Genomic DNA, 24,569 nt, shown 5'->3' on the forward strand with positions numbered 1-24,569 from the left:
CCCATACACAAGTATACTTGCCTGATAAAAGACAAAAGAGTGCGGAATGCCCGTGAGAAAATCGTTAGAAAACTCACTTTGTCTGCACCTGAGAGACACTCTTCCGCAACAAAGGTAACTGTAGCTGGGCTAGCCTTGCAAAGTTGCAATCAAAGTTGCACTCGAACATTATCCCTATTCACACTAATAATATTCCCACAAACAGTAGTGCAACACTAAATCAATGACGATATCATTTATTTAAAAAAACATTTTTTGTAATTGTGAATATTTGCGAACATGTGCATTCCAAAGACCGGAGCATACATAAACATATACTTCCTCATCACACTTTCAGCAAACTGAGGAGTAAAAGCATGGCTCCTGTTGATGACATCACAGCATTAAAACAATTTAGAAAATAAATACAGTAAAATAGTTTGCTCTTGAAAGTAGTGTAATCCATCTCAAAATAACCTTACAATAATAAATGAGGGATTTTCGGTGAAATACATAAAGTATGTTTTACACCTGTTACACTAACATAAGGCTATAGCTAGCTAAGCAAATGGCTCTGAGATACGAATAATAAGGTCATACACGTCACATTAGTTAGCGAGCCAGCCAGCCAGCCAGCTAACGCTAGCTAGCTAGGTAAACAATTAACCACAATCACAACTCATGATGTTACTACCCTGCATGAATCTTTAGGTAGCTAACCAACCAGGTTCAATGTTAGCTAGCTGACATTAGGCTATAGCTAGCCAAGCAAATGTCTCTGTCAAAATTAGAAACATGTAATATCCTGTCGGATGCCATGGTTGCCCTTAGTTTGTAGATGTAATCCGGAAACAGATGTTTTCTCCATCTCCTTAGCTATCATACTCAAATTCCACTGATTTCAAAACTCTGTCCCCCAGAAAGTGGGGAGCAACGCTTATGCCGTTTCAATAGTCGCGTTAGACAGGATTACCTAGACATACAGACCAGGTCAAATGGACAGAAGTGTGCTATATGGCAGACCAATCCAAACTCATATCTTGGTATGTCCAGCCCACTCATTATCTTAGCCAATCATGGCTAGTGGGAAGGTTGCGCTCTTTTTCTGTGGCTTAACCAACAATGCTCGTAATTTAACAATGTTATTTGTATTTACAGATGGCATATGAGTTTGTTATTATGGCACATGAAAGATCACATGTTCGAGAAGGCATTTTGATTTTTTAAAATGTTTACGTTAAAACTAGCTCTCCTGTGAAGTAGTATCCAGCGACATATGCCTAGTTTCCTGAAATGGGTCACATATTGCATGTAACATGGTCAGGCAAATGAATGTTTTCAATGGCTTAATAAACTACGACTTGTTCAGAACAACGGAGAATCAACGTTGCTAAATATCATGTGGCTGTCAATGGTACCGATTTCTGTCCTTGTGTGTGTTTGTGCGAGCATGTGCGTGTGCAAGTTTAAATAAACATGTTATTGACTCACCCTACTTATTACTTGAACGCCAATGCCATCCTCCTCTCTTTCATGTTGGAAAAACGTACTATGTGTAACGTCGTTCGTCTGTTGTATGAAGAGAGTCAGACCGAAATGCAGCGTGTAGGTTACTCATGACTTTAATGAAAAATAATCGAGGTACATGAAATAACTGTATAAGAAAACAACAAACGAAACGTGAAACCTATTACAGCCTATCTGGTGACAACAACACTAAGACAGGAACAAACACCCACAAATTACAATGCGAAAGTCAGGCTGTCTAAATACGGTTCTCAATCAGAGACAACGACAAGCACCTGACTCTGATTGAGAATCGCCCCAGGCAGCCAAGCCTAACTAGACACACCCCTAATCAGCCGCAATACCAATTACTACAAACCCCAATACGAAACACAACATATAAACCCATGTCACACCCTGGCTTACCCAAACATATACCAAAAACACAAAATACAATGACCAAGGCGTGACACTATGACTGTCGTAAAGTAGTAGAACACACTTTTAGTTTGTTTTGTCCTAGACTAGGCTACCTGGCTAGAATGAACCAGCTATGTTAGCTAGTTAGTTTTACCTCTAGGTTTACATATTGAACTTCAATCGTCTCAGGCCAGTGGCACAATGTATGAATTCATGTTTAAATCAGAATCACCGTTATCATAATTGGCCTGTATGGATAATTAAGTAAAAACCACAAGTCTAAATCCCCATCTCAATCCATTGCTTAGGAAAGGGCTGTTTTATCCAGAGAACTATGGCAGGACAACAACATGTCACCAGCAGACCATTACGTTTTGCTCTCGCTTTTAATGTGATTTGATTGGTCTAATGCCAAATCCAAACTTGCCTGTCACATTTTGCTGCGCCAAGACCACCCAGAGTTGACCTCATTCCAATGCTGATTGGCTAATTATTTTATTTATAAAACTATCAATGCCAAATGCTTACCGGCATCAAAAAATCATATGCTACCGCTGCAACATGTTATCCTCTTTTTAGCCAGACAACATCAGATACATGGGCTACACATACCGAGACAGAGGGGCGCTGTTTCCCTCCCTCGGATGATTTCTCCTGTGAGATAGATTCAGCCACTTGCGAAAAGGAAAATTAAGAAAACACAGAGAGATGAAAGATTAATCGTTTTTTGGGGGGGTGGACTCTTGTAGTAAATGGAGTTGTTTTCTGTATGTTGTGATCTGTAACCAACGTGTACTGTAGCTTGTGTCTCTCTCTCAAATGATCTCCTTCATTCTTCCCTTTCTCCCTCCTTTTTCCCCTCTCTCTTTCCCATCTCCCGCCGTCTCCCTCTCTTGGCCTCATTCCCCCCCTCTTTTTCTAACTAGGCTGTGATTGATGAGTGGTGGTCAGGCTGCCTAATGACTGTGTGTAGAACATATGTTTTGGTCTGGTGCTCTCTCATGTGTTCTCACTGACACCAGAGCACCAGGCCTCTCTTTGTGTCAAACACCACTTAGTGTCACCAAAGCCAATGCCAGTTTCATGGCCATGCAAGCCACCACAGTGGGAATTGTCTGTAGTTCCCTACACTCAACCTCTCATATGTTTCCTTTGCATTTAATGTAGGTTATACCCTTAAAGGTTTTTCCCGCTGTTTCCATAAGGCCGTGTTAGGGTCAAATGAATCTAAAAGTTACGTTAGTGAAGACCTCAACATTTTCATCACAAATAGAATATGTTTTGCCTGGAGTATTTGTATTAGTTTATTATTTGTTTATTAGGATCCCCAAAAGCATCATTCCAGTGCTATTATGTGATTATGAAAAGAAGACAGCTACTATTATTACTTGACAGGCTGGAAAAGGAACTATCAGTACAAAATAAAACATTTTCAGAGCATTCTTTCACAGTCCCATGCTACGTGGATCAGCTGTGGCTCCTGCTGTCGTGATAGTGGAGTCCATGACTTTGTGAAGACAGAAGTCTGGTCTGGCTTTAAACCTCAACCAGGCTTTGCCTGACTTAACAGGCCCCAGGAATGCTTCAGCACAAGGCAACCTTGCCCTTCTCCCTCCTTCAACTTTTAATGAACATTAATAGTGTGTGGAATGCCATGTGCATGTTTTGGCTGGGCCTCATATTCTCTCTGGCCACATTAGGCCGGGCCCTGGGCCACTGATTGCAGCATTTGCAACGCTTCAGCTGCAGGAGAAAGGACACATTAAATTTAGTACGCAGGAACCGGAAACCAATTAGAAATGGAGGGTGGAGGGTGTGTGTGTGTGTGTGTGTGTGTGTGTGTGCGTAGGATGATAGATGGTAGTTTTTATAAACAGTTTAACTAGGCCTCAGTGAGCTCCAGGCTTCATTCACAGCCGTGGTTGATGGGGGAGCCCATCAGACTCAGAGGCATGCTTGACTGGACTGGTCCTGGTCTATGACAGAAATGGAAGTATGCCTTTCTATGCACCACCTGTGTGTAATGCATAATGGATCAAACCTGGGTTCAAGTGTATATACATATTTTTCAAATACTTCAGCTGTGTTTGATTGAACTTGCCTGGCATAATGAAACCAAGGGAATAGACACAAAAGTGCAAACCCCGCCCATCTGGCATTTGAGACAGACTTAATCAAACATGCAACGTTTGAAGAAAACATATAGTATTTGAATGTAGGTCTGTTATAGATGCATTAAATTATCTTCTGTCACCCCGCCGATAGAGATATTATAAGGCTATAGCTGTAACCATTCCCAACTCCTGGACCCTTACCACATCTCATCCACACTACCAGAGGGTTACCTTGAACAGCCAATCACAGGCAGGCTAGTCTTGGCTGGGCTGCTGCCTGCTCTGCTCTGCTAAGGAGCAAATGGCAAGACATTACTTTGAGTTTGTGGCTCACTTCCTGTGGTTCATTTACTGTCAAAATCTTTGATATTGATGGACACAGAGAGTGTTCTGGGCCTTCTCAGAGGAAAATATTGATCGATGCTGGCTTTGTTTTCATTTTTCATTTGTTCCATTTGTTGATCAGTCGATGGAGGTCAAGACTACATTGATGATTAAAAAAAAATGGGCCTTTAAGGTCTGAATCACAAAAATAAAAGCGCAGGATCAACTGGTACACTTTCTTAACAACTGGTACACTTTCTTATTGGTACACTTTCTTATTAAGTTGCACTCCCTTTTGCCCCCAGAACAGCCTCAATTTGTCAGGGCATGGAGTCTACAAGGTGTCAAAAGCATTCCACAGGTCCCATGTTGACTCCAAAGCTTCCTACAGTTGTGTCAAATTGGCTGGATGTCCTTTGGGTGTTAGACCATTCTTGACACACACAGGAAACTGCTGAGCGTAAAAAACCCTGCAGCATTGCAGTTCTTGATACACTCAAAGCGGTGTGCCTGGCACCTATTACCATAACCCGTTCAAAGGCACTTAAATCATTTGTCTTGCCCATTCACCCTCTGAATGGCACACATACACAACCCATGTCTCAAGGCTTCAAATCCTTCTTTAACCTTTCTCTTTCCCTTCATCTACACTGATTGAAGTGGATTTAACAAGTGACCTCAATAAGGGATCAGAGCTTTAACCTGGATTCACCTGTTCAGTCTATGTCATAGAAAGAACAGTTCCTAATGTTTAGTACACTTAGTGTATATTGCTGGATAAGGGTAGTTTTAGTTGGAGCTGTTAGATGGAGATGATGCGTAGGGCTTGGAATTCAATTGAATTCTACGATGAGCATAATTGTAGCTACACATTAGGATAATCATGTTTCGTTTAAAAAAAGTGACGTTTCTGCTCCTCGTTCATTTGTTAAATTGTATTCAGTGTTGTTTTTATCGCAGGGCTTTATTCTTTATCAGAACCAGAGCTTAAAGAAAAGACGAGATCATTAGCCCGGGACTCTTCTGCGATGTACAGATGAAGAACGCCATCAAAGTTGTCACCGAAAATGTCCTTGTTCTCTAATTTATAAACAAAAAAAACAAAAAATTTCCCTTTCATGTCTCTTCTTGGAGATAATTATGACAAGATGAAAGCGGTTAAATTCCTCCCTCTGTTCTTCGCTCTTCAGATATTTCCCCCATTGTCAAAAATGTAGATGAGATTTCTCGTTGGCTGTCATTGCCTGCATGTCCATGTATCTCTGTCTCTCAATTTTATGTCTCTCCATTCTTTGTCTCCTCCCTCTTTCTGTCCCTCCTCTCCCTGTCTTCACTCTCTCTTGTTTCTATCTCATCGCTCTCTCTCTCTCTCTCTCTCTCTTTGTTCTCTCCCTGTTTCTGTTCTCTCTATAGCTCTATCTATCTCTCACTCTCTTGCTCTCTCTCCTTCCATCTATCAATCCATCAGTCCATCTATCCATCAATACTATATCACATTATTTTATGTACTGTCTTCTGTAAAACCACCATTTTCAGGTTTAAGAATCCGTAATTCATCTGCAACAGAAATATAAATAATACATTTTCAGACGGGTTCACTTACACACACACTTATACTCAATGGGGTGTCTGTTTGGCACAGCTCACACATGTAAGGGGCACACATACAAACACACACACACAGACATGCATGGATCCACGTACACTGCGAGGCAACGCGGCCTGTGCTGAGTGTGTGTCGTGTCATGCTGTGTGTGGAGCCTGCTCATGGAGCCCTCCTGGGAGGTAATTATAAGAATAAATACAGTGGAGGCCGCGGCTGCTAATTTATGTCTGATTGTTGACAGTCAGAGTATTGTTTAACATGCAGATAGAGGGCCCTTGGTGTTGTGATGCAGGATCCTCTGTGTTTGTGTGTGCGTGTGTGCTTGTGTATGTATGTGTGTGTGTGTGTGTGTGTGTGTGTGTGTGTGTGTGTGTGTGTGTGTGTGTGTGTGTGTGTGTGTGTGTGTGTGTGTGTGTGTGTGTGTGTGTGTGTGTGTGTGTGTGTGTGTGTGTGTGTGTGTGTGTGTGTGTGTGTGTGTGTGTGTGTGTGTGTGTGTGTGTGTGTGTGTGTGTGTGTGTGTGTGTCCCAGCCTGATCAGAGGACTTTACCAATACCCTCATATTAATGGGGGTATCAACTATCAATATAGTCTTTGGACTCTCCTCTCACACACACACACATTCATTTCACTGTCCATCTGAAACCCTGAATTAGTATACACACGTGCACATCTCACTCTCTGAAACCCTGAATTAGTATACACACGTGCACATCTCACTCTCTGAAACCATGAATTAGTATACACACGTGCACATCTCACTCTCTGAAACCCTGAATTAGTATACACATGTGCACATCTCACTCTCTGAAACCCTGAATTAGTATACACATGTGCACATCTCACTCTCTGAAACTCTGAATTAGTATACACATGTGCACATCTCACTCTCTGAAACCCTGAATTAGTATACACACGTGCACATCTCACTCTCTGAAACCCTGAATTAGTATACACACGTGCACATCACACTCTCTGAAACCATTAATTAGTATACACACGTGCACATCTCACTCTCTGAAACTCTGAAGTTTGTGGACAGGACTGTAAGACTTTTCTGTCATTTTAACGGCAAAACACTGTAGATGGGTAAAATGCAGGAAAATACTGTTATTAACTGTAATTGGAAGCCTCCTGTAAAAGGTACTCTAACATACTGTATTTATTTACAGCAATATCTTAATCCTACTGTAGATTCAAATGATCCGTTTCAGGTGCCGAACTCATGCTGTTGGGTGAGACACATGAAGCTCAGACTGTTTAAATAAATATCTTCTTGAAACTGTGGTGAAGTGGAAGAATATTTTCAGCAGTTGCTAGGTACCCTGCTGGGTAGGTACGCTGTACCCTCTGTATTGCTAGCCAAAACTGATTTTCTGCATTTGTTTTTAGCATCCCTGCTGTAAATCTGTATGTTGTAATACGTTTTACAGTAAGGAAAATAGTACTCTAAAATATATTACAGCATCTCTGCTGTAAAGCAAAATTACAGTATTATGCTGGTGCCAGTATAATGCTGTACATTTACAGGGAAAGGTGTTACAGTTCACACCACTATGTTGGGACTCGCGCACACACACACAGTGATCTGGTTCTCAGTGATCTATTGGCCTTGCTCGCTGTCTCCCTCTCGTTAGATAGTACACACAGTTATGGGCACGGTCTCTCTCTCAATCTTTCTCTTTCTCTCTCCCTCTCTGACCCTGGCAGTTAACGAAGAAGGCAGCTCTTTCACTCTTGTTTTTCTCTTCCTTGCGTGGTTCTCTCAGGGCCCTCTATATTTGTCTGGTCATCTCTCTTTCACCTGTCTGACCTGTCCTATGTCTTCACAATGTCTATGTTGACAAGCATTACCTGCATCCACAGAATGACAGGAAGAGTGTTCACTGTCAACACAATATCGAACGCTCCTTAAAAATGAAAAATAAATCACTTTCATGAGGTGAAGCCAGGGACATCCCTTTGTTTATTTCTCTGGTGGTTATCAGGGGACTGTGAATCTGACAAAGTGAATGTGAGGATTTTGTCAATCTCTCCCCAGGTTTACAGCTGCTAGTGTGGATGCAGAAAAATCTCTCTCTCTCTCCTAGTTATTGACTGTATCCCTAAAGACATGCTCCGGAATATTGGCGTCTACTAAGTATTTTTTGAACCTCTCGCATTGAGCTGGATGTGTCAATGTGTAGTTAATACATGCATAATCTATGAGCAGAATTACTGTTTTACCTCAATTTGACACAAAGTCCCTAGTTTGAAAGCGATTGTTTTCCTGGAAGCTATGCTCTGCCTTTTTCCCTACATTTTACCCCACGTGGGCCAGCCCCCTAACAATTCTAGTTCCAGTCAATAAGCTTAAGCCCCTCACCCTTTGAGTGACAGCTAGTAAGATGCACACACAGCAGAGTGAGAGAGAGAGAGAGAGAGAGAGAGCAATGACGTGAGGTACGTCTGCACATATAAGACACCATTTTTTGCCCCGTGAGAGCTACTTTCAGAATTACTGGCTAAAAAGTATAAAAAAAGGACCAAACAATCTCTTTATTGAACCACAGTTGTTGTTATCAGATAACTGTGGTTAAGGTGGTTGAAACACTTAGGCCTGGATTCAATCCACTGCACGCACGACCCTCGTTATAGTGCGATTGAAATGTAAAGGTATTTCCGATTGAGCCGACATGCTGTATGTTGCGTTTACCGTGAATGCCGTCTCCGCAATCGTGGAAGCATTGCTTTTAAGTTTAAATTGATCTTCAGCACTACGGATTGAAACTACCCCTTAGAGATCAGGCCATACAGAGTTTAATCAGTGGAAGCACCATGAAGCACTGGCAGCAGGAGCTTCAACACACCATCTTAACTCTACCACTTTCATACTTCAGGTCTGTGCTAGGATTGACTCAAGAGACAACGAGCTCACTGTCACTTAGTTCCAAATGAATGCAGTGTACATGGGGCTCAAAACTTTGAACGCTGACCTAGACTCATTCATAATGGATGTGAATGAGTTTTTAAGCTGGTTTCGGACATGTAAAGTTCCCTAAGTATAATGGAGACATGTAAGGTGGAACTATGACTGGCTGGCCTGGTACAGGCAAACAGTCGGAGTCTTTGTATTATGTCTGATTGAGAGAGCCAATGTCGTGTCTCCGTTCTCCGGCTTCGTTATGGCAGAGAGAGACCACATACTGTACTGGGCTGCCGAGTCCATTGATGAATTTGTTTAATTGAACGTAAATAATGAATTCCCAAGGAAGAGATTTGGCCCAGTTGGTAATTGCTGAAGATCAGAGTGCACAATTCCAAACTTCAAACCGGCGTAAGAGCGAGGCGGCCGTTAAAGCCGCAACTACGACTTCTAAGAAAAAGAGGGGAGGAAAATAGGGGTCAAAAGGGAGGAGAGAGACACTGAGACACAGAGAAAAGGGGTAACAGAGACAGAGAGATGGGGGAAAAAACCATGAACTAATGAGCAACAAAGAGCTAACGAGTTTGGCGAAGGAAAATGAAGTGTTTCCAAAGTCATCTTTTAAACTTGGCAAGATGAAACGATGGAGCGCCAGTTGTTTTTGACAGCTCGGGACGAGGCGAGGCACAGCTCAGAGAGAAGGGGTAATTCCCTATTCCTTTATATTACCCGCACACGTTCTCTGCTGGGAGCCCCCTCATCCCTCACTCCGCCGCTCCCCAACATTGATTCTTGAATTAGACTGTTTTATTGAATAATTAATAGGCCCTTTCCCCGTGATTGATGATTTGCATGGCTTGAATATTAGCTTTTCAATCAAACGCTGCTTGTTCTAATGTAATCATATTGAAAACATGTCAAACTGTGTTTACCCACTTTGTGTGTGATGTCGTCTTAAGTAGCGGCTGCCGCGGCTTCACAATGCTCAGCGGTGGGGAATAGCCTTGTTGAGCATTCACTCACTGGTGATTACAAGACTCTTGAGTTCTGACATGCATACTGTACACACACGCACTCACATGCACACGTGCACATACATGCACAAACACATACATGCACACACACACATGCACGCACACATGCTCACACATGCAGGCAAGCACACAGACTCACACCCTCTCACACAAACACACACATACAAAGCCCTGATAGACTCTTCTCCATTGAAAGCCATCAGTTCCCCTAAAGAGCTTTTCTAATAGATCCAGTGGAACCAAGGCTCAGTTTGAGTGACAGCTAGGCTAGACTGGGAATACAGAGATTGTCAGACATATTGCCTCCACCATTTCACAGTCCTATCAGATAGAGAGAACAAGAACACATCAATGCTATTGTAGGGATTGAAGCCGAGGGCTAAATTACGCTGTCATTCCCACCCGCTTGTTTTTTGTTTGTTTTGTTTATTTATTAATCTGATCGATTTACTTATTCATTCATTCCAAGAGTCCGTTTCCCCATTTCTGCCACTGTGCCAGTGCGTCGCTCGGCACATGAAAGTGCTTTGCCTGGCGTGGAGTCTGTTGTGTTTAGACGACTCCTTACATGTGCACGGTTAAATAATTAATATGGTAACACACTAATGACAGCCAGCGATCATGTCGGGTGTGTGTGTGTGTGTGTGTGTGTGTGTGTGTGTGTGTGTGTGTGTGTGTGTGTGTGTGTGTGTGTGTGTGTGTGTGTGTGTGTGTGTGTGTGTGTGTGTGTGTGTGTGTGTGTGCGTGCGTGCGTGCGTGCGTGCGTGCGTGCGTGCGTGCGTGCGTGCGTGCGTGCGTGCGTGCGTGCGTGCGTGCGTGCGTGTGTTTGTAGAAGTCCTCACAAGGATAGTAAAACAAGGAAAATTCTGAACAAGTGGCTACATTTCATCAGTCCCCACAATGAAACAGACTATTTTAGGCTTAGGGGTTATGTTTAGGGTTACAATTAGGGTTATAATTAAGGTTTATAATTAAGGTTAGGTTTAGGGGTTAGCTTTACGGTCAGGGTATGGAGTTAGGGTTGGGGGTTTGGAGTGAAGGATTGGGTTAGGTTAACGATTAGGGGTAGGGTTTAGTGAAAATTGGATTTTGAATGAGAATCAATTGTTTGTTCCCCACAAGGACAGTAAAACAAATGTGTGTGGATGTGGGTGTGTGCATGTGCCTTAATACTGCTTGAGGATTTGGCTTCATATTACACGGAATACACTTCGCCCAGCTCAGATAGAACGTATGGGCATCTTTCAAGACATTTCCATGAAATTGAATTTGAGTTACCTGCATGACTTTGTTTGAGTGTGGGTCAAAGCAGTAGGCTGAATTTGACTCCCCACCAATAGAACACATCTCTCAATACATTTCTGTCAAATAAAGATTAGTCCTAGAGAGCTTGGGACTATAAGGTATCTGCAACAAGACGATTCTGAGATAATTGGCAATAAAGTTCCCAAACCATCATTGGTTGGAATGTTGTCAGCTATTTTGTCAGTGTTTAGATTACTGTATAGAATGATGCCATTTTAATATTTACAGTATATCACTGTCTGTATGTGGCAGTGAGGGGCTGGGGGAGGTGGGTGGTTTTTGTGTTTGGAGGATGTGCGTATGTGATTGTGCAGGAGCAGGGGGCGGGGGGTACTTTCTCCCCATTCTCTAAACCCCCCCACAAAACAACAACAAACAGAAAACAATAACAATCTCCCAAACCTCAGCTCTATTCACTATAAAGGCACCTTGAAGGGAAGGCCTGTTCCCGAGGGCTTACTATGTATCTGATATATTATGCAAAAATTCATTAGGCTAAATTAAAAAGCTGTTTGAGGGTAACAAGATCTTTTAATGAGGTCAGCGAAGCAGGGAGCGACATTAAAACAGAACCCTAGAACAGAAAAACGAGACATGGGGAGCGAGAGGCCATCGATTATCAATCAGATAGGTCATTATCTCTCTCTTTCTCCATTTCCTCCCAGTATCTCTCTCTATGTGTAGTGTCTCCCTCTCCATCTTCTGTCTCAGAGAGAGAGAGAGAGAGAGAGAGAGAGAGAGAGAGAGAGAGAGAGAGAGAGAGAGAGAGAGAGAGAGAGAGAGAGAGAGAGAGAGAGAGAGAGAGAGAGAGAGAGAGAGAGAGAGAACAGGGGGCTTAGAAGTGCCCATATGCTATATTTTTAAGGAAATGTCCTCTGCAACCCTATGCAGTCCACTGAGACCCACTCCTGGCAGGGTTGGCAGTCAGGGGGGGCACCTCTCCTCATCTCTTATTCAGCCCTTTGATTTTGCCCATGTTCTACAGTACTCGTCTGTCAGATGCACATGGGGCACAGTGGAGGGGCATGGTAATGTGGTGCTCTCATACTGCCTGACCCTCCTGTTCTCTGGTCTTAAATAATATAATTCAATTTACTTTATTGACATGGCAAGTTCATTATTACTTACATTGTCAAAGTATACATATCGAAAAAATACAAATGAAATAAATATATATATATTTAGATATAAAATATATATATATATTTATATATAAATAAATGGTGGGACCAATAGCAATAATATTAGTAATAGTGGACATGGGATTACCATTAACAACAACTACAACAACAATATTAATGAGAACGACAATACATTAAAGCAATGGTAGTAGACCATTGTCAACATGACTGAGAAGACACATGATGTGGTATGAAATATAAAACAAACAAGATGGGGAATATTATCGACATTACTTTGCACTTTTCACTGGCTGTCCCTCAGGTTGTGGCAGGAGGACAGATATTTGGCTGCCAAAACTGCACACAGGCTTTTCACCCAATAAATATTTGATTTTTTTCTTCATATTTTATAGTTTCAAATTCTTCGTATTGAATTATATTTTTGGGAAAGAAATGTTCTCTTAGGTCTGAGTATTTGTTACAGTGTAATAGGAAATGCAGCTCTATCTCTACCTCTCCCCTGGAGCAGAGTGAGCACAGCCTGTCCTCTCTGGGCAGCCAGGTTTGTCTGTGACGACCGGTCTCTATAGCCAGACTGTGCTCTCTAATATATCTATCTATCAATAAAGAATTGTGTTCATATACTGTAGATCGTATGTCTATATTGCTTCAGGTCACAAATCTAAACGTTCCACCCTGACTGGCATATAATGACCACTGATATGACTGAAAATGAGAAGTAGAAGAAATAGACAATAATAGACAGATGTACTTCCTCTCTTCTCAGTGTGCATGTGTGTGTCTGTCTGACAGTTTGCGTATGGAGTTGTTGTGAAAACAGACGCCAGTTTATTTTGTCATTGAGAGCAGTAGTCCTGTCTGTTTAGTTACCGTGAGGAATTTCAAGCGGCCAGTAGATCTAAAAATACAACCAGTCCGATGTTAAAGAGACAAGATGCGGTAAAGGATGACACTTGTGTTAATCCTCTTCAATTCTAACAAAGCTATCCAGACGTAAGATATGCACGCCCCTGCCTCTCAAGTCGAAGTATTGCTTGTTTGTGTCTGTGTTTCAAGGCATTTCTGTATGAATTAAATTAACTATAAACAACACGTACGGCACAGATTACATTTCAATATCATAACCATAAACAAACACATGATCTCTTTTTTAATTGTATGACAGTTTTGGCTCTGCCACCTGAATACGTTCAACCTCCATAGCTTCTAACAGAGAGCTCAATGACAGAGGCTAACACATCTAGCCTTACCTTATTTCTTCACACGGCGTGTGTGTGGTAGGGGAGGTTGATTAAAAACTCAAATAACCTGCTGGTGATTTATCCAATCAATCACTATCACCTTTGTACACCCCATCTGCCCCCCAATCCTTCCTCCCCCTGCCCCCTCCCTAGAGTGACTGTCCACGCTGATTTCTCACGTCACATGATCTCCCAGTCACCTGGGAGAGTATGTGTGTTTTTGTGTGTGTGTGTGTGTGTGTCTGTGCGCGTGCGTGTGTGTGAGTGTGTGTGTGTTCGCGTGTGTACAGCCTGATCACTAGAAATAGACTCGGGACTTTGAAAATATCCTGAGAACGTCGATATATGCCTTCCTCAGCAAAAAAATAATAATAATAAAGACAAACTCATGATGCTTTAAGAACAAGCTCACTGCTCACACCACTGTGCTACAGTAGTTCACAATGCTCTAGAAAGCCGCGAGAATACTTGAGGATACTTGATGCTATGAGGTCGGTTGGTTCGCAGAGCCTTTCCCAAACCACAGGCCTAACCTTAACCACTCGGAATGAATGCCTGTTAACCTTCGAGTTGTTTCTGTTTTTCCTCTGTAATCTCGCAGAATGAATGTGTCCAAAATAGACCTTCATCCATTATACATCGAATTCTGAAGCGAACGTATGAGATGTTGTTTTTCTGTATGTGTATGTGAAGCCTGACCTTTCACCCGTGTGGCTGAGTGAAAGGTCGTCTGTCTGTGATATCAAACGGGACAGTTGGCACAGCTCAATCAGATGCAATTACAACGGCTGGTTTTACCCCCTGTCACTGTCAGTGCGGCACCAACAGACCAGAGGAGAGTGTTTTGAATAATAGACGAGTCAGTTCTCTCACAGGAGAGCTGGCTTCAAACGAACGTCTAAGTTTAAAGTGCCGACCCTGATCCTGCTGCATCAGTGGGGGAGAGGGAGAACCAAAATGACTGAGTTTTTTTGTTAGTTATTATACCATTAGAGACACTGTGCCACCAGTGAATGTCTAACTGTGGAAGTGGTATTGTTAAGGAGGGGATGATTGGTGAAATACACCACAAGACACAGGGCTTTTATTTCACAGGGCATGAAAAGCAACAGTTGTCATCTGATCTGAGGACAATTACTGGAACACCTGCTCAATGCTTTGGGTAATGTGTCTCCCACACTCTCACTTTGACCTGTTTTCTCTCTATGACACGTGGGCTATCTCAGCCTCGAAAGAGCTGGAATGACCCTGAACCAAAACATGGTCCTTAACACGGTAACTATGGTGACAGGGGTAAACAACCCCACCTCCCCACACCCCCCTCCCCGTAATATTTCTATTCTCAGAATAGCTGTCGCAGGGCGTTACATGGCAGGTGTGTGACGGTGTCGTAAGGCGAGGGGAATGTGTGAGGGGGCTGATAGACCCGCACAGCCTGAGAGAGGGACTGGGCCAGCGGAGTAGACATACACATGCTTTTGTGTTTGGGGGCCCGCCTGTGAATATATATACTGAACAAAAATATAAATGCAACATGTACAGTTGAAGTCGGAATTTGACATACACCTTAGCCAAATACGTTTCAACTCAGTTTCTCAATTCCTGACATTTAATCCTAGAAACAATTCCCTGTCTTAGGTCAGTTAGGATCACCACTTTATTTTAAGAATGTGAAATGTCAGAATAATAGTGGAGAGAATTGTAACGGTTTTCTTGACTTGAAGGAGAGGTGGACCAAAGCTCGGCGTGGTTATTTTGATTCATGTTTAATAAAGCACTTCACATGAGCAAACTAACAAAAACAAGAAACGTGAAAACCCAAAACAGCCCTATCTGGTGCAAACACAGAGACAGGAACAATCACCCACAAACACACAGTGAAACCCAGGCTACCTAAGTATGATTCTCAATCAGAGACAACTAATGACACCTGCCTCTGATTGAGAACCATACTAGGCCGAAACATAGAAATACCCAACTCATAGAAAAACAGACATAGACTGCCCACCCCAACTCACGCCCTGATCGTTCTAGTCATTGGCAGCAGAGAACTGGAAGGAAAGGCGACCAAAGTAGGAATTGGCTTTGGGTTGACCAGTGAGATACTGTATACCTGCTGGAGCGCGTGCTACAAGTGGGTGCTGCTATGGTGACCAGTGAGCTGAGATAAGACGGGGCTTTACATAGCAGAGACTTGTAAATAACCTATAGCCAGTGGGTTTGGCCATGAGTATGAAGCGAGGCCCAACCAACGAGAGCGTACAGGTCGCAATGGTGGGTTGTGTATGGGGCTTTGGTGACAAAACGGATGGCACTGTGATAGACTGCATCCATTTTGTTGAGTAGATTGTTGGAGGCTATTTTATAGATGACATCACCGAAGTCGATGATTGGTAGGATGGTCAGTTTTACAAGGGTATGTTTGGCAGCATGAGGGAAGGATGCTTTGTTGTGATATAGCAAGCCGATTCTAGATTTAATTTTGGATTGGTGATGGTTAATGTGAGTCTGGAAGGACAGTTTACAGTCTAACCAGACACCTAGGTATTTGTAGTTGTCCACGTATTCAAAGTCAGAGCCGTCCAGAGTTGTGATGCTGGACAGGCGAGCAGGTGCGGGCAGTGATCGGTTGAATAGCATGCATTTAGGCTCCCTGCCTGTGCCATTAAACCCCTTCAACTCATCCAGAACGCCGCAGCCCGTCTGGTGTTCAACCTTCCCAAGTTCTCTCACGTCACCCCGCTCCTCCGTTCTCTCCACTGGCTTCCAGTTGAAGCTCGCATCCGCTACAAGACCATGGTGCTTGCCTACGGAGCTGTGAGGGGAACGGCACCTCAGTACCTCCAGGCTCTGATCAGGCCCTACACCCAAACAAGGGCACTGCGTTCATCCACCTCTGGCCTGCTCGCCTCCCTACCACTGAGGAAGTACAGCTCCCGCTCAGCCCAGTCAAAACTGTTCGCTGCCCTGGCCCCCCAATGGTGGAACAAACTCCCTCACGACGCCAGGACAGCGGAGTCAATCACCACCTTCCGGAGACACCTGAAACCCCACCTCTTTGAGGAATACCTAGGATAGGATAAGTAATCCCTCTCACCCCCCCCTTAAGTTTTAGATGCACTATTGTAAAGTGACTGTTCCACTGGATGTCATAAGGTGAATGCACCAATTTGTAAGTCGCTCTGGATAAGAGCGTCTGCTAAATGACTTAAATGTAAAATGTAATGTAAATGTAGTATATGGGGACGAGGTAGGTAGATTGAGTGGGCTATTTACAGATGGACTATGTACAGCTGCAGTGATCGGTTATCTGCTCAGATAGCTGATGTTTAAAGTTAGTGAGGGAAATATAACTATCCAGCTTCAGCAATTTTTGCAATTCGTTCCAGTCACTGGCTGCAGAGAACTGTAAGGAAAGGTGGCCAAAGGAGGTGTTGGCTTTGGGGATGACCAGTGAGATATACCTGCGGGAGCGCGTGCTACGGGTGGGTGTTGTTATCGTGACCAGTGAGCTGAGTTAAGGCAGAGCTTTACCTAGCATAGACGTATAGATGACTTGGAGCCAGTAGGTCTGGCGACGAATATGTAGCGAGTGCCAGATGTCTAGAGCATACAGGTTGCAGTGGTGGGTGGTATAAGGGGCTTTGGTAACAAAACAGAGAGTTAATTGGAAGGAGAGTTTACAGTCTAGCCAGACACCTAGGTATTTGTAGTGTCCACATATTCCAAACATAACGATGGTCATTATGGCCATTATGGCCATTTTTGTTTCATCAGACCAGAGGACATTTCTCCAAAAAGCACGATTTTTGTCTCCATGTGCAGTTGCAAACCGTAGTCTGGATTCTTTATGGAGGTTTTGGAGGAGTGGCTTCTTCCATGCTGAGTGGCCTTTCAGGTTTTGTCGATATAGGACTTGTTTTACTGTGGATATAGATACTTTGAATCTGTTTCCTCCAGCATCTTCACAAGGTCCTTTGCTGTTGTTCTGGGATTGATTTGCACTTTTCACACCAAAGTACTTTCATCTCTAGGAGACAGAACGCATCTCCGTCCTTAGCGGTATGACAGCTGTGTGGTCCCATGGTGTTTATATTTGCATACAGATGAACGTGGTACCTTCAGGCATTTGGAATTTGCTCACAAGGATGAACCAGACTTGTGGAGGTCTAGAATTATTTTGTGAGGTCTTGGCTGATTTCTTTTGATTTTCCCATGGTGTCAAGCAAAGAGGCACCGAGTTTGAAGGTAGGTCTTGAAATACATCCATCGTCTGTCACATGTGCTCAGTGTGAACCTGCTTTCATCTGTGAAAAGCACAGGGCGCCAGTGGCGAATTTGCCAATCTTGGTGTTCTCTGGCAAATGCTAAACGTTCTGCACGGCGTTGGGCTGTAAAGCACAACCCCCACCTGTGGACGTCGGGCCCTCATACCACCCTCATGGAGTCTGTTTCTGACCGTTTGAGCAGTCACATGCACATTTGTGGCCTGCTGGAGTTAATTTTGCAAGGCTCTGGCAGTGCTCCTCCTGCTCCTCCTTGCAAAAAGGCGGAGGTAGCGGTCCTGCTGCTGGGTTGTTGCCCTCCTACGGCCTCCTCCACGTCTCCTGATGTACTGGCCTGTCTCCTGGTAGCGCCTCCATGCTCTGGACACTACGCTGACAGACACAGCAAACCTTCTTGCCACAGCTCGCATTGATGTGCCATCCTGGATGAGCTGCACTACCTGAGCCACTTGTGTGTGTTGTAGACTCCGTCTCATGCTACCACTAGAGTGAAAGCACAGCCAGCATTCAAAATTGACCAAAACATCAGCCAGGAAGCATAGGAACTGAGAAGTGGTCTGTGGTCACCACCTGCAGAACCACTCCTTTATTGGGGGTGTCTTGCTAATTGCCTAGAATTTCCACCTGTTGTCTATTCCATTTGCACAACAGCATGTGAAATTTATTGTCAATCAGTGTTGCTTCCTTAATGGACAGTTTGATTTCACAGAAGTGTGATTGACTTGGAGTTACATTGTGTAAAGTGTTCCCTTTATTTTTTTGAGCAGTGTACTTACTTTTGGCCATGAAAAGCCCTTTCAGGCTGACAAAATAGCTGATTAACATTCACTGGCTAAATGCTAACCTTCCCTATGCTAACACTAAGAAGGTAACTGTAGCCTCTCTTTTTATGACTGCCTTTACCAGAAGGTCTTGAACTTTATGGCATAGACGGTAGTGTTCTAATCCCATAACGGCAGATGCACTGGTTTAAGCCTGGTTTCGGCTGTTCCCTCTCGATCAATGCATAACCAGATTCATGAATGGGAGAAATGGGATGACATCACCAGTCACAAGGAGGCCAGTGGGTGTCTTGGGCTGCCCCTTCCCTGCACCTCAAAGACCCTGCGCTAAGGATGTGTGCTGCACATTGCAGAGGTGAGTATATACCTCCCCCTCTCTCCCCCTTCCCACCCCCCTCTCTGTCTCTCTTTCTCTCTCAGGAACCAAGCCATCTGGTGGCCCTAGCTCCTGCCCTCTCTCTGCTCTCTCTATGTTCGTGCAGAAGCAGCATCACAAGCTCAACACAACCACAATACTACTACTGTTACAGTCTCTAGGAGGGTCACCAGCCAAGTAACACACACACACACAAACACACATAGGAGACCACCCATTGGGTACAGATGTTAGTTCAACATCTAGTTTTATTTAACCTTTATTTAACTACAGTGGTTCTTCCTTTAAAGGTGTTGAACTTATGCCACGACCGTTTGTGGTAGATGGTGGCAGATCGTGGTAAATTGCGTCATGGCTGACACTTAAATAGTGTGCCATATAATTTGTGCTGCTACCATGTTGTGTCGCTGCCGTGTTGTGTTGCTACCATATTGTTGTCATGTTGTGTTGCTACCATGCTGTGATGTCATCTGTTGCTGCCTTGCTATATTGTTGTCTTAGGTCTTTTAAAGGAAGAACCACTGTAGGCAAGTCAGCTAAGAACACATTCTTATTTACAATGACAGCCTACCAAAAGGCCTCTTGCGGGGATTGGGATAAATAAATAAATAAATACAGGACAAAAAACATATCACGACAAGAGAGACAACACAACACTAAAGACCTAAGACAACAATATAGCAAGGCAGCAACACATGACAACACAGCATGGTAGCAACACGACATGGCAGCAACACGACATGGTAGCATCACAAAACATGGTACACACATTTGGGCACAGACAACAGCACAAAGGGCAAGAAGGTAGAGACAACCATACATCACGCAAAGCAGCCACAGCTGTCAGTAAGAGTGTCCATGATTGAGTCTTTGAACGAAGAGATTGAGATAAAACTGTCCAGTTTGAGTTTTTATTGCAGCTCGTTCCAGTCGCTAGCTGGCAGCGAACTGAAAACAAAACGAGCAACCCAGAGATGAGGGCTGCAATAGATTTCTCAGATAGGGGGGAGTGAGGCCCAAGATTTACATGTGGTTGAGTTATCAACTAAAGTGAATTCAATGTGAATTCAATGTGTCCCCGCGCCATTGGATTTAGTTTCAAAGTTGGTTGAAATAAATACAAAATTCCCTTACAATGGTGATGTTTTGCACATCCAATCAGTTTTCCATGTTGATTCAACATGAATCCATCACATGGATTATTTTGTTGAAATGATGTGGAAACAATGTTGGTTCAAGCAGTTTGTGCCCAGTGGGCAGGGACTTGTTGGGGACAGGGTCAGCCAACAGATTAGGATACATCTCTGTGCAACTGGTGATTGAAAATAGGCACCTGGTAACCCAGGGACTTGTTGGGGACAGGGCCAGCTAACAGATTAGGATACATCTCTGTGCAACTGGTGATTGAAAATAGGCACCTGGTAACCCAGGGACTTGTTGGGGACAGGGCCAGCCAACAGATTAGGATACATCTCTGTGCAACTGGTGATTGAAAATAGGCACCTGGTAACCCAGGGACTTGTTGGGGACAGGGCCAGCCAACAGATTAGGATACATCTCTGTGCAACTGGTGATTGAAAATAGGCACCTGGTAACCCAGGGACTTGTTGGGGACAGGGCCAGCCAACAGATTAGGATACATCTCTGTGCAACTGGTGATTGAAAATAGGCACCTGGTAACCCAGGGACTTGTTGGGGACAGGGCCAGCCAACAGTTCAGCCCAGAGCTTTACTCTGCCTTAGATTTCCTTCCTGTAACACAGTAAGAGGCAACCTTGGCACACTGTGATGTGAATTGCTGGATTTACTAGTCACTGATTGGTCAGCCAAATGGATCTGACATGAGCGGTTTGGATACAGGGCTGCTTTGTAAACTTTCCACAGTGGAAAAGCACAATATCGCTTTTATTGTTAGCGGCGCAACATCACTTAGCGATGGAGATTCCTGATAATTAGACACAAGGGAGGTTGGTTGTTACATGTAAAATGACTTGTTCTGAACAGAACCAGAGCAATAACGTGAAAGGAGAAATATCAACAACGATACCCGTATGTAAGACAAGCTGTGATGCTTTGGCTTGTTTTGCTTGTGGATTGATGAATGATGTTTTCCAGGTCATAAAGGCATTATTGAATGTAATCTTTATACCAAAATGTTCAGTGAAGACCGTTAATGTGCAATGCATTCGGAAAGTATTCCGACCCCTTGACTTTTACAGCCTTATTCTAAAATTGATTACATAGTTTTATTCCCCCTTATCAATCGACACACAATACCCCATAATGACAAAGCAAAAACAGGTTTTTAGAAAATCTTGCAAATTTAAACAAAGAAAAAAACGATAAGATCACATTTACAAAACTATTCAGACCCTTTACTCAGTACTTTGTTGAAGCACCTTTGGAAGCGATTACAGCCTCGAGTCTTCTTGGGTATGACGCTACAAGTTTAGCACACCTGTATTTGGGGAGTTTCTCCCATTCTTCTCTGCAGATCCTCTCATGATCTGTCAGGTTGGATGGGGTGCGTGGCTGCACAGCTATTTTCAGATCTCTCCAGAGATGTTTGATCGGTTTCAAGTCCTTGGCCTTCATGCCAAAAAGTTCATTCTTGGTATCATCAGTCCAGAGCATCTTGTTTCTCCTGGTCGGAGAGTATTTAGGTGCCTTTTGGCAAACTCCAAGCGGGCTGTCATGTGCCTTTTACTGAGGAGTGGCTTCTCACTGGTTGTCCAATGGTTGTCCTTATGGAGGTTCTCCCATCTCAGAGGAACTCTTCAGCTCTGTCAGAGTGACCATCAGGTTCGTGGTCAGTTTCGCAGGGCGGCCAGCTCGAGGAAGAGTCTTTGTGATTCCCAACTTCTTCCATTTAAGAATGATGGAGGCCACTGTGTTCTTGGAGACCTTCAATGCTACAGAAATGTTTTGGTATCATTCCCCAAGTCTGTGCCTCGACACAATCCTGCCTTGGAGCTCTACGGCAATTCCTTCGACCTCATTGAATGGTTTTTGCTCTGACATGCACTGTCAACTGTGGGACCTTATACAGACAGGTTTGTGCCTTTCAAAATCATTTCCAGTCAATTGAATTTACCACAGGTGGACTCCAATCAAGTTGTATAAACATCTCAAGAATGATAAATGGAAATATTTCGAAAAAAAACGTTTTCGCTTTGTCTTTATGGGGTATTGTGTGTAGATTGATGAGAAAAATAAATAATTGAATGCATTTTTGAATAAGGCTGTAACGTTACAAAATATGGAAAAAGTTAAGGTGTCTGAATACTTTCCGAATCCACTGTACTTATTTTAGGATGAGGTATTCTGAATTATATCACATTCTGTAATGTCCATACAAACAAGGCTTGGTTTCTCTCCTCTCATGTCTGTCTGTCTGTCTGGAGCAACCTCACAGTGTTGAACTCCAACTGTAGTTAAAAGACGACACTCTTGTGGCTGCATCAGGCTTTGAACAATCAAAAATCTTGTTTTCCAGAAGAGAACAATGAGAAATGTGAGAGCGCAGCGCCAACACACCTTCGCACAATCCTAGTTTTGTTTTTCCATTTGAAATCAAAAGGCAGCGCTTGCTTTATTTGCCCCAAAGCAGCATGCAACGGCTTTGGTGGTGAAATGCAGAGGTGTAAACTCCAGTCTGTTTTGTTATTATGTTGCACATCTTTAACAGAAGAAAGGTATTTGTGTACATCTTTAACAGAGCAGAAAACACCTCTTAAATCTAAACTCAACCGCAGTTCATATTCATAAACAGATGTCTTTTTATTCATCTTCAACTATTACAACATAAATATTTGGGAAGCTGTGATGTGAGTAGACTATATGTCATCGAGAACATGGCTCCCTCTCCAAACAGAATCCTTTTGCTTCTACACTACTAATCACCTACATAGGCAATCAATGGTGGGGGGGGGAGTAGAGAGATAGCGTACGAAGGATTGAGGGAGAGAGAGAGGGGGAGATGGGCGAGACAGACAGAGAGAGACAGAGAGGGAGAGGGGGGGGGGGGAGAGAGAGAGTGAGGCAGAGAGAGAGAGTGAGAGAGGGGGAGAGAGAGAGAGTGAGGCAGAGAGAGAGAGAGAGAGAGAGAGAGAGAGAGAGAGAGAGAGAGAGAGAGAGAGAGATTAGAGCTGTAACACTCTCTTTCAAATTAGTATTAGGTGTAGTTCCTGTAATTACACCAACACATTATGTAACTCCATTTTATCTGTGCTGCTTATCGTAAAGTGTGTCCTTTTGTTGAACTACTGGTTCCTGCTGCAACATGATCTAACATTCAGGTGTGAAAATGATCAGCTGTAGTCAGAATGTCCAGATGAGCAGATGGCATATCGAAATTCTTCAAACTTTCTCCCGAACACAATAGGTTCGATCACTCATTTTAGTTTGACTGTCAATCCCCCCCCCCCATAGACCCCATGACTTTGAGAAATATTTCAACATCCTCCGTTTTATATCCACAAAAAGCACTGCTGAGCGTCTTGACCAATTCAATGAGACATTAGGATGAAGTCAGAATTTGGAGTTACACCAACTGAAGCTCAAACCAGAAAAGTCACCATCGATGAAGAAATCCATTTGTCACAATGCTCAGATAACAGCGTGCTGTGGTTTGTATCAACAATGAGTTAAATACAGCATTATGATTATTATAAACCCTTTAATTGAGAGGATGAACGGGCACACACTCATCTACCCACTCACACACACACACACACACACCTGCACACACACACACACACCACACACACACACACACCCGCACACACACACACACACACACACACACCCGCACACACACACACTGACACGCAGACACACACACACAAACTCACACACACACACACATGCGCAGACACACACACACATGCGCAGACACACACACACTCGCACACACACACACACCCGCACACACACACACTCACACGCAGACACATACGCAGACACACCCGCACACACACACCCGCACACACACACCCGCACACACACACGCACACACGCAGACACACACCCGCACACACACACACGCAGACACACACACACGCACACACACACACCAGTGAAACTTAACCAGAGAGAGGGAGACATGAAGAAGGAGAGGGAAAGGAGAGAGAGAGAGAGAGAGCCTATTGCTCCCAAGCTCCATCTCCTCTGCACATTTTTCATTTCCCGCTGAGTTGAAAAGATCAAGTAATTGAAAAGGAGAAGACAATCCAGCAGCCTGGGCTCCACAGATGCCAATGAAAAGCTTCAGAAGTATTAAAGCATTACACTTTGGGCCCTTTCGTTGTATTTCTTTCACATGGAGGCTATGGAAAAATTGCTTTTTGATGACAACACCTGAAAAGTGTTTTCCATCAGGCCCATGCATCATTGTCAGAGCTGGAGATTAAACCTTATTGTTTCCTTTTGTAAAGGCGACATTGAGATAGAGAGAGAGGAAGGGTGTTCAAATGCAAAGTGCAATGAACCGAAATTAAACAGAGATGTCCCTCGAAGACCTCACTGCATTTCTGTGATGCATCCCCAAATC

The sequence above is a fragment of the Oncorhynchus gorbuscha genome, linkage group LG01 (genome assembly GCF_021184085.1).
Source record: "Oncorhynchus gorbuscha isolate QuinsamMale2020 ecotype Even-year linkage group LG01, OgorEven_v1.0, whole genome shotgun sequence".
In the NCBI taxonomy this organism is placed as follows: domain Eukaryota; kingdom Metazoa; phylum Chordata; class Actinopteri; order Salmoniformes; family Salmonidae; genus Oncorhynchus; species Oncorhynchus gorbuscha.